The sequence below is a fragment of the Xenopus laevis genome, chromosome 6L, assembly GCF_017654675.1.
Source record: "Xenopus laevis strain J_2021 chromosome 6L, Xenopus_laevis_v10.1, whole genome shotgun sequence".
In the NCBI taxonomy this organism is placed as follows: domain Eukaryota; kingdom Metazoa; phylum Chordata; class Amphibia; order Anura; family Pipidae; genus Xenopus; species Xenopus laevis.
In genome coordinates, this window is record NC_054381.1 from 159,521,407 (window position 1) to 159,539,542 (window position 18,136).

The window sequence follows — 18,136 nt, forward strand, 5'->3', positions numbered from 1 at the left end:
GTTCTCTTGAATATTACGTTATATATATATATATATATACATACATACACACAATCCAAAAAGCTCCTAACGCACACGGTTAGAGTACAATACCTGGGGGCTACCTTCAATGGCTAATTGTTCACTTTGTAGGAACGAAGATGCACACCAGGACTTAGTAAAAAGATTAAAATTCCATTTTTATTAATCTACATTAAATGTCCGGCTCTTTTTTAATGTAAATTAATAAAAATGGAATTTTAATCTTTTTGCTAAATCCTGGTGTGCATTTTCGTTCCTTATATATATATATATATATATATATATATATATATATATATATATATATATATATATATATATATATATATATATGGAACTAAGATGCGTTCATTATTTTGCTTTATTATATAACATTTACATATCTACCAGCTCTTACATTATTGATTCATTCCCTGTGCTGCCCACAATCTTCTCTCTCTATGACAGACACTAGGGTCAGTTTAATCAGAAGCCAATTAACTTACTAGCAAGTCATTATTTTACTGTCGAGAAACCAGAGCATTCGGAAGAAACCCACAAAAACACATGGAAAATAGACAAATTCAAAATAGTCGGCGGTGCGGTTTGAATAAAGCCTGGAAGCCCTGGGCAGTGATGGATCTTCTATGAAATATTCTTGTTCCACTTCTATCTGGAGTCGAAATAAAACTCTCTGATTTGTTGAGCCATCGAACACTTTGATTATTTACGAAGTGCAAGACTTGCCAATAAAACAAAAGCAAAACACACTGTAGCATTCAATCTGCCTTTGTGATTCTCATGTAAGAGGGAAAAAACTTGTTCTACATTTGTCATGTGCAGACGTTCGCCAAAGACTTTGCAGCTCGGAAAAACTCAATAATTGATCAGGTTTCAAAGAACTAATTTCATTATGTATCAGCAGGGCCTATAAAGCTAAAATTAGAGGCAATGGGAATCAATAGCGGTCGTCTTACAGTAATTCACTGCCAACTACCATTTGTTTACTCCATGTGTTGCATAATAACTTATGGATTTTCCCTGCGAGATGAAGAAATCCGTAGGATGTGTTGGTTTAGCCAAGAATTCCGCATTACGAGGCAGAGACTGATGGACATTTAATTCCAGTTAAACGGAGAATCCGCACACTGATTTCAAGAAGCACAACAAAATATTATACTTTAATTAAATGTAAACGTTTAAATAAGACATCAATATCACTGATTTTAATATCAGTCCATTTATCACTGTGAAAAAAGTCTATTGGTGAAAGTGGATGTCAACAGTCTGTTCTCCTCCTTTCCTAATGATGGACATATCCAGGCTGTTGAATGATATAAGGGTATTTGGAACAGAATCTTATGGAATAAGAATTTGAGTAAAACCCTGTTGCTGAGTTTTAACAAGTACTAATTTAATTTGTATTTAACAATTATTATCCCACTGTTACTATAGGCACCATCTCTCCCTACTATACCTGCTATCCCACAGTCACACTCCCTTCCCAGAGACTATTATCCACTGTTACTATAGACACCATCTCTCCCTACTATACCTGTTATCCCACAGTCACACTCCCTTCCCAGAGACTATTATCCCAATGTTACTATAGACACCATCTCTCCCTACTATACCTGCTATCCCACAGTCACACTCCCTTCCCAGAGACTATTATCCACTGTTACTATAGGCACCATCTCTCCCTACTATACCTGCTATCCCACAGTCACACTCCCTTCCCAGAAACTATTATCCCACTGTTACTATAGACACCATCTCTCCCTACTATACCTGCTATCCCACAGTCACACTCCCTTCCCAGAGACTATTATCCCACTGTTACTATAGACACCATCTCTCCCTACTATACCTGCTATCCCACAGTCACACTCCCTTCCCAGAGACTATTATCCACTGTTACTATAGACACCATCTCTCCCTACTATACCTGCTATCCCACAGTCACACTCCCTTCCCAGAGACTATTATCCACTGTTACTATAGACACCATCTCTCCCTACTATACCTGCTATCCCACAGTCACACTCCCTTCCCAGAAACTATTATCCCACTGTTACTATAGACACCATCTCTCCCTACTATACCTGCTATCCCACAGTCACACTCCCTTCCCCAGAGACTATTATCCCACTGTTACTATAGACACCATCTCTCCCTACTATACCTGCTATCCCACAGTCACACTCCCTTCCCAGAGACTATTATCCACTGTTACTATAGACACCATCTCTCCCTACTATACCTGCTATCCCACAGTCACACTCCCTTCCCAGAGACTATTATCCACTGTTACTATAGACACCATCTCTCCCTACTATACCTGCTATCCCACAGTCACACTCCCTTCCCACAGACTATTATCCACTGTTACTATAGACACCATCTCTCCCTACTATACCTGCTATCCCACAGTCACACTCCCTTCCCAGAGACTATTATCCACTGTTACTATAGACACCATCTCTCCCTACTATACCTGCTATCCCACAGTCACACTCCCTTCGCACAGACTATTATCCACTGTTACTATAGGCACCATCTCTCCCTACTATACCTGCTATCCCACAGTCACACTCCCTTCCCAGAGACTATTATCCACTGTTACTATAGACACCATCTCTCCCTACTATACCTGCTATCCCACAGTCACACTCCCTTCCCAGAGACTATTATCCACTGTTACTATAGGCACCATCTCTCCCTACGATACCTGCTATCCCACAGTCACACTCCCTTCCCAGAGACTATTATCCACTGTTACTATAGGCACCATCTCTCCCTACTATACCTGCTATCCCACAGTCACACTCCCTTCCCAGAGACTATTATCCCACTGTTACTATAGACACCATCTCTCCCTACTATACCTGCTATCCCACAGTCACACTCCTTTCCCAGAGACTATTATCCACTGTTACTATAGGCACCATCTCTCCCTACTATACCTGCTATCCCACAGTCACACTCCCTTCCCAGAGACTATTATCCCACTGTTACTATAGACACCATCTCTCCCTACTATACCTGCTATCCCACAGTCACACTCCCTTCCCAGAGACTATTATCCACTGTTACTATAGGCACCATCTCTCCCTACTATACCTGCTATCCCACAGTCACACTCCCTTCCCAGAGACTATTATCTACTGTTACTATAGGCACCATCTCTCCCTACTATACCTGTTATCCCACAGTCATACTCCCTTCCCAGAGACTATTATCCACTGTTACTTTAGGCACCATCTCTCCCTACTATACCTGCTATCCCACAGTCACACTCCCTTCCCAGAGACTATTATCCCACTGTTACTATAGGCACCATCTCTCCCTACTATACCTGCTATCCCACAGTCACACTCCTTTCCCAGAGACTATTATCCCACTGTTACTATAGACACCATCTCTCCCTACTATACCTGCTATCCCACAGTTACACTCCCTTCCCAGAGACTATTATCCCACTGTTACTATACACACCACCTCTCTCTACTATACCTGCTATCCCACAGTCACACTCCCTTCCCAGAGACTATTATCCACTGTTACTATAGGTACCATCTCTCCCTACTATACCTGCTATCCCACAGTCACACTCCCTTCCCAGAGACTATTATCCACTGTTACTATAGGCACATCTCTCCCTACTATACCTGCTATCCCACAGTCACACTCCCTTCCCAGAGACTATTATCCCACTGTTACTATAGGCACCATCTCTCCCTACTATACCTGCTATCCCACAGTCACACTCCCTTCCCAGAGACTATTATCCCACTGTTACTATAGGCACCATCTCTCCCTACTATACCTGCTATCCCACAGTCACACTCCTTTCCCAGAGACTATTATCCCACTGTTACTATAGACACCATCTCTCCCTACTATACCTGCTATCCCACAGTTACACTCCCTTCCCAGAGACTATTATCCCACTGTTACTATACACACCACCTCTCTCTACTATACCTGCTATCCCACAGTCACACTCCCTTCCCAGAGACTATTATCCACTGTTACTATAGGTACCATCTCTCCCTACTATACCTGCTATCCCACAGTCACACTCCCTTCCCAGAGACTATTATCCACTGTTACTATAGGCACATCTCTCCCTACTATACCTGCTATCCCACAGTCACACTCCCTTCCCAGAGACTATTATCCCACTGTTACTATAGGCACCATCTCTCCCTACTATACCTGCTATCCCACAGTCACACTCCCTTCCCAGAGACTATTATCCACTGTTACTATAGGTGCCATCTCTCCCTACTATACCTGCTATCCCACAGTCACACTCCCTTCCCAGAGACTATTATCCCACTGTTACTATAGACACCATCTCTCCCTACTATACCTGTTATCCCACAGCCACTACATTGCGCTTTTAGGTAGGGGGATGATCATAAGGATCTAGAGCAGGTTCCCCTTAGTGGCACTTGGAGGGGATGTCCATAGAGAGAAGCTGTATAATGGAAAGAACATTGTGCTATTTCCTCTTTAGCTGATAGAAGTGAGAAGAAGAGTAAATAATGCTAGGGAGCCTGAGTCTTGCCATCTTAGTGAAGTACAATTAAGAATCAATTGTTGGGGTTGATAGTGATAGTAAGAAAAGGCATGAGGTCTATAAATAGTTTGCATAACTCACCAAACACTGAAGGAGACACCACCCTGAGACTTCAACTAAGTGTGCAGGTGGTTAAGGGTTTGTTTAACATGAAACATGTATGGTTACCTTCATGTGTACCTGAATAAATGTCAACTTGATTTTACACATCTGTCTGGAAGATTGCAATATGAATGCCTGCTCTACATTCAAAATTATGAATCCGCTCCCTTGCTGTAGATAGTGATATGTTAGAGTTGTAGCTCATTGTTTGTAGTGAGAGTTAGTGATAGGCCAGTTAGCTGAGCAGTTGAGGCTCCAACAATAAGTAAGGAAGGTACCAGTGCCCCAACACTACCTCACCATACAGGCATCCAGAGAAAGAGAGAACTATATTAAGTGGGGTGTAGTAGTTTGACACAAGAGTCCTGTGCCAGAATTCTCCCCTATGTGAGCAACTACAAGTCTACGTTGTATGTCACTGTGCTTTTCCCAAAGTGTTTATTTGGCTACTTAATACTAAAAGATAAATTGTTACATAAGTGACTATGAAACATATGACTAAAGAAGACCAAAAGTTAACTTTGTTGCATATAGCAGAACATTTGTGCTTTACTTTAGTCAGGGATACAAAAAAAAGTCATCAACGTATCATTATCACTTGGAAATTTACAGAAGTGAAACATTTTGTTTGTTCTCTGTATCTGTGAGATTGTTATATATCATCTTACAGAATTCAGGCTTCTCGGGGAAGTGTCAAGTTCAGATCACAGCAAACTAACAAGACTTTCTGTTGCAGATATTCCTTCCAATTCCAAGTATTTTGCTTACAGACAAACAGTTCAGAACATTCTAGTTATTCAAAGGTCACACAAGGTGTTAGAGTCAAACCCTATATTACAGCAGTAGGGAAAACAAGTTATTTTTCAGTTTAAAGGATCCGAAATCTCAGCAAGAAAATGTTAGTAGTGTTGCCCAGACAGGAAGATATTGGCTGTGCTTCCATACGGATTTATCCGATCTCATATTTGCTATTCCAGATAAATATTACAATTGTGAAAATGCTCTGATGACCAGTATAGGCAGCTGATTGGTGGCCATGACCATGGATTAATAAGGGTTTTTGTTTTTTATTATAGGGGATGTCTCAAGAACATTTTATTTTCCTTAAATTGTAATTTGAAGCAACTTTTCAATATACATTCATTGCATATTACTAAAGGAGTAGTTTGCCTTTTAATTAACTGTTAGTATGATGTACAGAGTGATATTCTAATGCAATTTGCAATTGGTTTTCATTTTTTATTATTTGTGGTTTTTGAGTTATTTAGCTTTTTATTCAGCAGCTCTCCAGTTTGCAATTTAAGCAGTCTGGTTGCTATGGTCCAAACTACCCTAGCAACCTTGCATTGATTTGAATAAGAGACTGGAATATAAATAGGAGAGGCTTAAATAGAAAGATGAGTAATAAAAAGTAGCTATGACAATAAATGTGCAGCCTTACAGAGTATTTAGTTTTAAGATGGGGTCAGTAGAAGAAGGAAAATAATTAAAAAAAACTTTAGAAAATAAATAATGAAGACCAATTGAGAAGTTGCTTAGAATTGGCCATTCTATAACATACTAAAAGTGAACTTAAAGGTGATCCACCCTCTTTTTATTTATAAATTTTTCTACTCTGGTTCGAAAATCATGAAACAATGTAGCAGAAATCAATTCTTCTCCAGGTTGTTTAAACAGCTGGTTTCTGCTACACCGATTCAACAGTCAGAACCAACAGTGCAGAGAATGTAAACATAAATACAGCCTTAAATAGCAATTCTATTTAGAATAACGTTATAATATAATTGGAAAAAATGAATATTCAAAAGTTATTTAGAATTAAAAAATGTTTTCAATTAGTAAGAAAGCATTCATTTCCCCCCTTATTGTAGATTCTTGCACACAAGATGATATTGCGATGGTGAAACCATAAGGCATTGGCCACATAATTCTAATCAATATTAAAATGATTCGTATAAAACAGCCACCAGCATAATTATCACTGGCTGAATTAATGGCACAAAGGAATATGCACTGGGTAATGTCATGCCCATTACTCCAGACTCGTTCACACACTGGAGTCGGATATTGAAACGCACTTTTATGAAGTTATTAATAGACACTGAACAAGATTTAACAAAAATAGACGATAAGAAGATAATATTGTATTTTGTTTCCAAGCAACTAAAAGAAGGGAAAAAAAAAAAAAAACCCCATCAGTGAGTCTGAATTTCTAATCCAAGTTTAAAGAAACCTCATAAAATTTATGTACAGCAACTCGGCTTTTGTTTGGTACAGGGTCAGGTTCCCACTCATGACGGCGATACAGAGTCTGTAATGTCTCGAAACGCAACTCTGATTTGAGCAGGTAAATACTAGAATTAAAAGCAAAGGGATATTGTTTATTATTATGTGTGATATTGTTGTTAGACTCCCCTGTTATTTCTGCAATTTATTTGTGTTGCCTTTATAAATGGATTTTCTCTATGAAAGTTATTTTGGGAAATGTCAGTTTGGATGGGGTGAAAGCGGACTTGCTGTACCATGATGCATTTCTTCAACACTTGTGGCAGCTCATGTATCATGGCACAACTACCTATGCACGGGCTAATTTTTTCACCTTGTTTAGCCGAAAAAATGACGCCCATAGACTTGTATGGCGTTGTGTGTCAAAATAAAAAGCCGCGCGACCAAATTTTTTTTTTTGACGCCCATAGACTTTAATGGGCGTTAGCGTCATTTTGCCCGTGGCGAATTTTTGACAAAACGAAACGGGCCAAATTCGCCCATCTCTACTCGCTATCCCTCGATTTTATCGGGAGTTACCAGATTTTCTGCTCTGTCCCCCAGTTTCTGGTGTGCGCATGCGCAGAACCTTTCTGTGACATCAGTGGAGTGAAGTGCACATGCGCAGCACGGTTTTGGCAGCTTTAGAAGAAGTTTTGTGCATGTGTATGATGTAACATCCAGTGACATCAAGTCTGGTGACATCACAGCGGCGCGCTGCTCACACCTCATTTCCCCCTATAAGGTCCCTCACGAAGTTGACAGCTCTGCACACTGGAGTAAATAAGACATTATTTTGTTTGCCTCTGATTCACCCAAATCCGGTCTCCAATCACCTCATTAACTCTCCTCCTCACCAATTTTCCTTCAGCTTCAACAAGAACCAGAAGTACTTTTAGCAAATAAGAGAGTGAGGGAAAGTGTCCTGTGGGCTGTGGCCTAACTACAGAGGAAGAAGACTCCGTGGTTGCAGGGGGACCTGGGGAACAGGGGTGGCCAGACCATGAGTTTGGTTTCCCTATTGCAGGGATCCCCAACCTTTTGAAGCCGTGAGCAACATTCAGAAGTAAAAGGAGTTGGGGAGCAACACAAGCATGAAAAATGTTCTTGGGCTATGATTGGTCATTTAGTAGCCCCTATGTGAATTTTCAACCTACATGAGGCTCTGTTTGGCAGTGCACCTGGTTTTTATACAACCAAAACTTGCCTCCAAGACTGGAATTCAATAATAATCACCTGCTTTGAGGCCACTGGGAGCAACATCCAAGGGGTTGGAGAGCAACATGTTACTCACGAGCTACTGGTTGGGGATCACTGCCCTATAGTATCGAAACCTCCTGGGGTGTTGTGTGAAGGAGAATATATGTGTGCTGGTTAGTGATGAACGAATTTATTCGGCAGGCGCAAATTCCCGCGATTCATCGGGGGCGAATACATTCGCGAAACCGCAGCGAAAATTCACCTGCTTCAAAAAAATGGATGCTAGCGTAAGAAAAAATGGACCATTTCGCGAATTTTCTGCCGTTTCGCGAATTTTTCGGCAAAGCAAAACGCCCCCAATTCACCCATCACTAGTGCTGGCCTGACAGCACATACATGGAAATTTTTTTACAGCAAGTAGACTCACACAGCAGGTCCCCCGACTGCGCACTCTGCCAGGTTGACAGCTCTGCACCAGGAAGTAAGTGCGAGAAATGAAAGATTGAAGGAAAGTATCCTGTGAGGTAACCAGGAAGTACTTACAGCAAATGGGAGAGTGTCCTGTGACGTAACCAGGAAGTACTTAGAGGAAACGAAAGTGAGGGAAAGTGTCCTGTGGGGTAATCAAGAAGTGCGTACAGCAAATGGGAGAATGTCCTGTGAGGGAACCAAGAAGTAAGTGCAAGAAATGACAGTTTGAAGGAAAAGTGTCCCGTCAACTGTGGGTTAACCAGGAAGTACTTACAGCAAATGAGTGAGTGAGTGAAAGTGTCCTGTGAGGTAACCAGGAAGTACTTCCAGGAAATGAGAGAGTGAGTGAAAGAATCCTGTGAGGTAACCAGGAAGTACTTACAGGAAATGAGAGAGTGAGGAAGAGTTTCCTGTGAGGTAACCAGGAAGTACTTACAGGAAATGAAAGAGTGATGGAAATTTTCAGAGGGGCACCCAAAATATTAGTATGTGTATGTGATATCAAGCACATGCACACAACTATTCCTGAAGGCAAAGAAACAGTAATGCACATGCGCACATCGCTCCAGCTGATGTCATTGAAATCTTCTGCACATGTTCACACCCGATTTTTGCTGAGAATCGTCTGAAGTCGGCAGATACCAGGACAATATGGCAGAGGGACTTCAGACCAGGGTCCTACCACACAGCTCTGTGTGAGGAAACCAGGAAGTACTTAAAGCAAGTGAGAGAAATTGTTCTGTTAAGTAACTAGTAAGTGCGTACAGCACATGAGATGGAGAATGTCGTGTAAGGTAACCAGTAAGTACAGCAAATGAAAATCTGAGGGAAAGTATCCTGTGAGATAACCAGGAAATAAGTAGAACAAATGAAAAACTGAAGGAAAGTATCCTGTGAAGTAGAACTTGGGACTCGAATGAGACTCAGATAAGTCAATGCCTTAAATAGCAATTATATTTAGAATAAAGTTATAATATAATTTCAGCAAATGAATATTAAAAAGTTATTTAGAATTACATTGTTTTTCAATTAGTAAGAAAGCATTCATTTTCCCCTTATTGTAGATTCTTGCACACAAGATGATATTGCGATGGGGAAACCATAAGGCATTGGCCACATAATTCTAATCAATATTAAAATGATTCGTATAAAACAGCCTCCAGCATAATTATCACTGGCTGAATTAATGGCACAAAGGAATATGCACTGGGTAATGTCAGGCCCATTACTCCAGACTCGCTCACACACTGGAGTCGGGATTTAATTCAGGAGTTATATACAAGTTATTGGTTATCTGGAAATGAATACTATTGTTAGTAAATGCAACTCAAGAGTTTGAGCATTTATCCTCAGAGAGTACTGTTTCTATTTGTGCAGATGATACTAAATTGTGCAGAACTATAGGTTCCATGCAGGATGCTGCCACTTTGCACAGTGATTTGTCTAAACTGGGAAACTGGGCAGCAAACTGGAAAATGAGGTTCAATGTTGATAAATGCAGGTTATGCACAAAAAAAAATGGCAAAAATAATATGAATGCAAGTTATACAGGTATGCAGTTGTTACATAAATGACTTCTTTAACATCTCTTTTAAACACGTCACTCTCCCGGACTAAACTCTGGACTTGGCAGTCTTCAAACTTGTGTCCTTTTTCTTTTAGATGTAGGTACACGGCTGAGTCCTGACCAGAGGAGCTGGCTCTTCTGTGCTGCGCTATACTATACGCTGGTGTAACTGTTGTTTGGTTTCCCCCACATACAAGCCATATATGTAAAAACTGAAAAACCAAGTCTGAATAGAGGCGGGCAGGGGGGGGGGGGGTGCGACATCTATTGTCTGCCACATACAATGCTGTTTTGGCACCTCTCCCTGGAAGGTTTAGAGGGATCCTGTCATCGGAAAACATGTTTTTTTCAAAACGCATCAGTTAATAGTGCTACTCCAGCAGAATCCTGCACTGAAATCCATTTCTCAAAAGAGCAAACAGATTTTTTTATATTTAATTTTGAAATCTGACATGGGGCTAGACATATTGTCAATTTCCCAGCTGCCCCTGGTCATGTGACTTGTGCCTGCACTTCAGGAGAGAAATGCTTTCTGGCAGGCTGCTGTTTTTCCTTCTCAATGTAACTGAATGTGTCTCAGTGGGACATGGGTTTTTACTATTGAGTGTTGTTCTTAGATCTACCAGGCAGCTGTTATCTTGTGTTAGGGAGCTGTTATCTGGTTACCTTCCCATTGTTCTTTTGTTTGGCTGCTGGGGGGGAAAAGGGAGGGGGTGATATCAGTCCAACTTGCAGTACAGCAGTAAAGAGTGATTGAAGTTTATCAGAGCACAAGTCACATGACTTGGGGCAGCTGGGAAATTGACAATATGTCTAGCCTCATGTCAGATTTCAAAATTGAATATAAAAAAAATCTGTTTGCTCTTTTGAGAAATGGATTTCAGTGCAGAATTCTGCTGGAGTAGCACTATTAACTGATTCATTTTGAAAAAATTTTTTTTCCCCATGACAGTATCCCTTTAATAACACATCAAAGCTCTAATCTTGCTAATACAATCAACACCTAACTTCATGACATCATTGTGGTTTATGATAAACAGATTATGCTGATTGGAGCAACATTTCAGAAGATTTAAAGCAAAGCAAGATCCTATGTACAAGTTATTTTGAATTGAGAAAGCCAGTTGGATGACTGGTGAAACTTCTTCAAGAAAAAAACACAGCAAGTCCAGTTGACTTGACTTATTTCCATAGATATACCATGACCTGGATGAATGAGAACCTTCACAAACATTTTGTAGAAAACAAGTTGTCTAATTCTGGGCAGTGTCATTCTGTGGCCATTAACGAAAATAAAGTTCTTTCATGTATTCAAATGGCATTAAATGGCTCCTGTCACCCACCACACAACCTCTGTTAAGTTTTGTTGGAGACCCTGTACAAATGGCTCCAAAGTCAGGCACTCCCTCTCTCCCAAGGATGCACTGGGGATGACTCTCTAGCCTGTAATTGGGCTGGATGATGTCACAGACAGAAAAACAGGAGAAGGATCTGTCTGATCCCCTACAAACCAATCAGTGACTTGAGGGGGTCACATGGATCATAACTGTTGCTTTTGAATCTGAGCTGAATGCTGAGGATCAATTACAAACTCACTAACAGTTATGTCCCATGTGGCCCCCCTTATAGTCACTGACTAACTCGGAGTTAGAGAGCTGAAAAGCAGGAAGTAGTGTTCTGGCTATTGTGTTACACATCCACTCACTCCAGCCTTTATACATTACATTTTTGCCTAACTAACTATATTAGATAAATTTTTTTATTTTGCACAGCCTATCTATTTACCCAGTTTTTATATTTATACTGAACTGTTCCTTTAAAGTGAGGTTGTGGAATGCACTGCCGGGTGATGTTGTGATGCTGATTCAGTTAATGACTATAAGAGGGACTTGGATGATTTCTTGGATGGAAAAAATATCAAAGGCTATTGTGATACTAAACTCTATAGTTAGTATAGATATGGGTATATATCATTTATGTGACAGTAGGGAGGGGTGTGTGTATGGGGCTGGGTTTTCATTTGGAGGGGTTGGACTTCATGGACTTTGTCTTTTTTCAACCCAATTTAACTATGTAACTATGTAACTATGAGCCTTGAGCATATAGTGAACACTATTTAAACTATTGTCCTTTCTATTGAAGAACACAGAAATGACCTGACAGGAGCTGAGAATGATGGGAGCTGAAGCAAAACGCCTGCGTAAGTCAATACCTGCAGGGAAAGTTGTGCTCAATTATAGGTTTGTATTGAAAATGAGACACTATATATGTAGGGCTTAATATTATCTACATATTTAGATTTATATAGGTAGGTGCAACCATATTGCTTTTTCTCCCTAGTAGGCATTAAACTTTATTCATGCCTCTAATAGGAAATAGTGACCTTTAGTAGTTACAGTAATAGTAAATTGCTGTCACTCACAATCTGCCCTTGCTTTGTACCCACAATACAGTTGTATTTCCTAGAACTGTAACATAATGATGCACAATATGTCAGTCCTCCAATTTGGCAAGATACATTTGAACTTTGTTCTGCACCTTGTGATTGTCCATGGGCCCTTAAATATTTTCACAACTTGTAAATTGGCCAGTATATTGTTCTTTTAATTTCACTTATAGGATGTACACATATGGGCCCATTTATTAAACCTCAAATGTATCTGGTTGAGGTTTTTAAGGGGAAAACTCAGATTTTTTCATGGAAAAAAAAAAACTTTGTATATTCTCTCTGCATCTGAGCATCCACCTGGGTTGGCGAACCAATCAGATAACAATTAATGCACATTTTTATGCAAAACAGGTTGGTGCGTTATATATACATATATATACTGTATTATATATGTATGTATATGTTTAAATGATCCTGTTCCTGAATACTCCTCTACTGCCCCCGGTGGCTGAAATAATCCATTACAATCATCTGTACATTTGGCCATAGTGTAAAGTTTTGCCCGTACATTATCTGCAGTAAATCAAGCTGAAAGGCCTGTGAGACAGATGGGCGCTGGGGAGGGTTGCAGCTTAATTAGGAAAGATTTGTGACATCACTAGATCAAAGGTTCTACATGGATCAATAAGGAAGGCGAAACAGAGAGGGATATTCATGGGGGAAGGTCGGAGAGACATTTATTACTTTACTATGGAAAAAAAGAGAAAATAAGCTGCTCTTAAGCCTAATTGAATGATCCCAAGAAATTGCAATGGATAATTTATCAAGAGTCTCCAATGTGCCAGGCAGCAGATAAGTGACAGTCTGACAGCGGTTTTGGCACGGATACGTTTCTTTCTAATTGCTGCTTTGTCCCTATACTCTTGCCTGTGCCGCATTTTAGCCAGCCAGGCGTTGGATCATTAGCAAGAGCTGATTTATTAACAAGTTTGATGGGAGATCCTCTCAAATGTCCATGGGACAGGGATACAAAGAAAGAAAACATAAAGGATTCAGGATGCTATGGTTCAAAATACCCTAAAAAACAGACTACTGAAATGACAAACTGGAGAGCTGCTGAATTAAAAGCTAAATGACTCAAAAACAACCACAAATAGTAAAAAATGAAAACTAATTGCAAATTGTCTCAGAATAGCACACTCTACATTAAAATTAACTCAAAGGTGAATAAGCCCTTTAAAGGGCATGTAAAGGCAAAAAAATAAAATCCCATTTTTACTTTCTTTAATGAAAAAGAAACCTATCTCCAATATACTTTAATTAAAAAATGTGTACTGTTTTTATAAGAAACCTGACTGCATGCAGTGAAATTCTTCCTTCATTTACTTCTGTGGATAGGAATTGTCAGATGGTCCCTAACTGTTCTGCAGGGAAACAATCATACTTATGAACAGCAGGGGGAGCCCCCGTCTTACTTCCCAGCCATGCAGAACTCAAGCAGCTTTGTTTATGACAATCCCTAAGCAGCCCAGACCACACTGAGCATGTGCACAGTCTTGGTCTTGCAAAGATGTATAACAAAGTTACAAGATGGTGACCCCCTGTAGCCAACTTTGAAAGCATAAATTATTTGTTTGATTAGGCTTGTGGTGCAGTAAGTTCATGTTTATATTTAGTATACAAAATACAGCATTTCTAGCCTTACTCTATTTTAGACTTTACATGCCCTTTAATACTTCACAATTTAGACAGAGCCCTCATAGACCCCCCACCCATCCCATTGAATGCTGGTTGCCAGATAGAACTATTGATACACACATATATATATACACATACTATTTAACAGAAGCGCAGGTGCCCTTGGCAACCAAACATCAATTAGCTCTGATCAGTCTACGACCAGTTAGGCAATGAAAGCAAATATTTAATTGGTTGCTCTGGGCAACTGCACTGGTGCACTTTAGCGCCTATCTTATTAAATCAGCCCCCAAGACTTTGTTTTGCTGAGTTAGAAAATAAAAAGTAATAAAAAACCTGCATATTATCAGGAAAGGGAACAAAAGCAAACAAATTTAGCTTGTTTATTTCTTCTAATTAAGTTTTAATTCCTCTCCCATTAACAGCTCATTTCTTCCCCCCAAACACCAAGGAAGCATTTACGTATTTCAATTGCACCATTAAGTGTGTTTTAATCTAATATTAATATATTATCCACACAATCATTTTTTGGCTCTTGGCTAATCCTCTCTCCCTCATCTCAGCTGGAAACAGGAGGAAAACGATGACTTGGAACTTCATCACCAGGTCAGGCCTTGCTGCAATGCTTATCCTTAGTGGTGCCATTTATAAAGGTTTACATGTTGGTGCATTGCAAGTTTCTCCTCTGTAGATCATCTCATGATGCCACAGACTAAGCTGCAGCTGAAATAACTTCTTTCTGTTTATTTGAATATTCAGGGTAGATCTCCAGTCTGTATGCCATGCAATGTACGTGAACAAAAATATGTGGATCCCTGCCTGTCCAACATCTCATTCCCAAATCAAGTGGGTTCATATGAAGATTCCCCCTCTTTCCTGCTATAATAAAAGCCCCTAGTCTTCTGGGAAGGTTCCACTAGGTGTTAGAGCATTGTTGCTGGGAGTTGCTTCCATTCAGCCACAAGAGCATTATTGAGGTTGGGCACTGATGTTGGGGATCAGTCAGGATTCCAATTCATCCCACAAGGGCTCAGTTGGGTTGCCCATGCCTTTGCTGCTACAATAGCCCCTACTCTACTGTGTAGGTTCCACTAGATGTCGGAACATTGTTGCTTGGAGTTGCTTCCATTCAGCCACAAGAGCATTAGTGAGGTCGCGCACTGATGTTGGGGATCAGTCAGGATTCCAATTCATCCCACAGGGGTTCAGTTGGGTTGCCCATGCCTTTGCTGCTACAATAGGCCCTACTCTACCAGGAAGGTTCCACTAGATGTTGGAACATTGTTGCTTGGAGTTGCTTCCATTCAGCCACAAGAGCATTAGTAAGGTTGGGCATGATGTTGGGGATCAGTCAGGGTTTCAATTCACCCCACAGGAGGTCACCGCTTTGTGCTGTTCAGTTCTTCCAATTCCATCTGAGCAATTCCATTCTGTAAGACCTGGATTTGTGCATGGGGCTATTATGATGCTGAAACGGCCTTCTCCAATGGGATTGTCAGGAATGTCATTGCACCCTGTAGCCTTTCAATTGAACCAGCCGATGCCAAGGAAAACAGCCACATGACCATTATTCTTTATACAGTTGGCATCCGTCACCCTAGACTCATCTGTCCAACTGCCAGATGGTAAAGCATCAATCCAGAAGACAGGTTTTCACTGCTCCAATGGCAGTGACTTTTCCATTTTTTCTGCCACATAGCTTGGTATTGAGAAGATTTTAGTCTTTTGGGTAGTTTGACTATCACAGAGCCTTCTCTGATGTGCTCCCACTAAGGATTTGCTATGGTACCTGGAAACTTTTGTCCATATAATTTGCCCAAACACGTTAGGCCAGGTCAGATGCCAAAACGTTTTACTGATTGCCTCCCCAGAGGGCAATTTATTGTTTAGGGTGGTCAGCATTTCTTTCTATCGATTAACTGCTAGTTACACCAGGTATTTAATACCACAGTAAAACAGTTAGTTATATTATTTATAGCATCTCAAGCTTACCCGCATTTCAGTTTGTATTTATTTATTTGTTGTTATGCTTTCTATTGATCTTTGATGGATTTTCACGTAATGTTGGATTTAAAGCCTTGAGTAAAGGATGCAAAAAGCACATCTATATTTCATGCAGTTAGACCAGCCTATTTGCAATGCTTATCCTGTTAAAACTCTCATTAGGGGCCTTCTTTAGGCTTTAGCCTACATAATTATAGCACAGCATGAAAGCTTCAGTACAGTTCCCTAGATACAGTATTGACTATTGACCAAAGTACATATGATTTTCCTCATTTGGAAACTGTGGCATACCTACACTGTCCTACCCACCCACTAGTGATGTAGGGGGTCAGGAAAAACGTAACTCGCACCTGACCCTAACAAAAATCTTCAGGAGCAGTTAAGGAATGCACTTCCCCAGTCTGACCCAAACCTAACCCACAATCATTGGCCAAATTTCAACTCAAACCCGCCCAACTGTTGGTCAACCCACAGGTCAGCACACAATGTCAGACTGTAGCCCACCAGGCCTGCTGCCTTAGGGGGGGGGCCCTTCTTCCCGTCTGCCAACTTGCTCTAAGGTCATACCTCCCAACTTTCCTGTTTTTCATGGGACAGTCCAGATTTTGAAGTTCAACCCACAGTTTCCGATTGTTATTGAAATATCCCGACTTTATTTTTGATCTCCTGCACTGAACAGCCAGAAAAACCTAATTGGCTTTTGGCAGAGAGCCCAGGACATGTAGCAGGTGCACGTCAATACTTTTGTAACAATTTAAGATAAGCAAAGGAGCAAATGTAACAATTTAAGATAAACAGATCTCTTGGGGAATCTGCGACTTGCAGCTTAAAGGGCAATTCACCATAATTAGCAAAACTGTAATAACACATAAAAACCACAGAAATGTGTTCAAACTTTCATAACCTGCCAAATTTTGTAAACTCAACATGGTAATTGGGGGTGTGGCCACAAAATGGCATGGTCACAATTCCACGCTGCAAATCTTTTTGTCCCTCTTGCTATTTCCAAAGTGTTGAGAGGTATGTAAGGTAGGAGAACGGCGGAAGAGGGGGATTTCTTTAGAGGAAGAAGGCATGGACTGGGTTCTGCTTTATACATAGTTACACCACTAATTATAAATCGAAAACTTGTCATGATCACTACAACGGTAGTGAGAAAATCAGCCCCTGTAACTTTAAATCTACCTCCTCTGCAATCTATATCCGCAGGAACAGATGTGCTGCCATTTTTCACTTACTTGCCCTCCATCACAAAATTTAACCATCAAGACGCCCCGTTCAAATAAATAAAACTTAATGGTCGCTGTAATATTTTACAATGTTGTGTAACATTTAAACAAGAAGAAGGGAAGCGGCTTTTCTGGAAGCAGTTGAACCTTGTCGGCAGCTTAAATGTATCTGTCGGTGTTGCCACCTGGCTATTTTGTCAGGCACTTAACTGGCCATTAGTCACAGCCCACTGGCAATGAAATTTTATCCCTCGCGCAGCTGCTAATCGGTCCATCCTTGTGCGCCAATGTAGTTCGGCAATGAACAGGAAAAATGTTCTCGTGATCCCATGAACTGAACCATAAAAGGATAAAGAGTGTAACTTCAGGATAAGTGATATCCGTCTAAATTTCTAGAAGAGCAAATTGGACAGATATATTTCCCATTATCAATTATAACTGCACTAGAAATGATTGGTCTCATGCTCTTAAACATTATATATAATAAGCCCACCACAAGATAAGATATTTAGAATGAAAGGTAGCAGAATTATATCTACAGTTTAAATATAGTGACCAGGAGGCGATATATACGTAAATGCAGAAAAATGCAGACAAAAAAATGGAAAATGCAAATCTCTCAC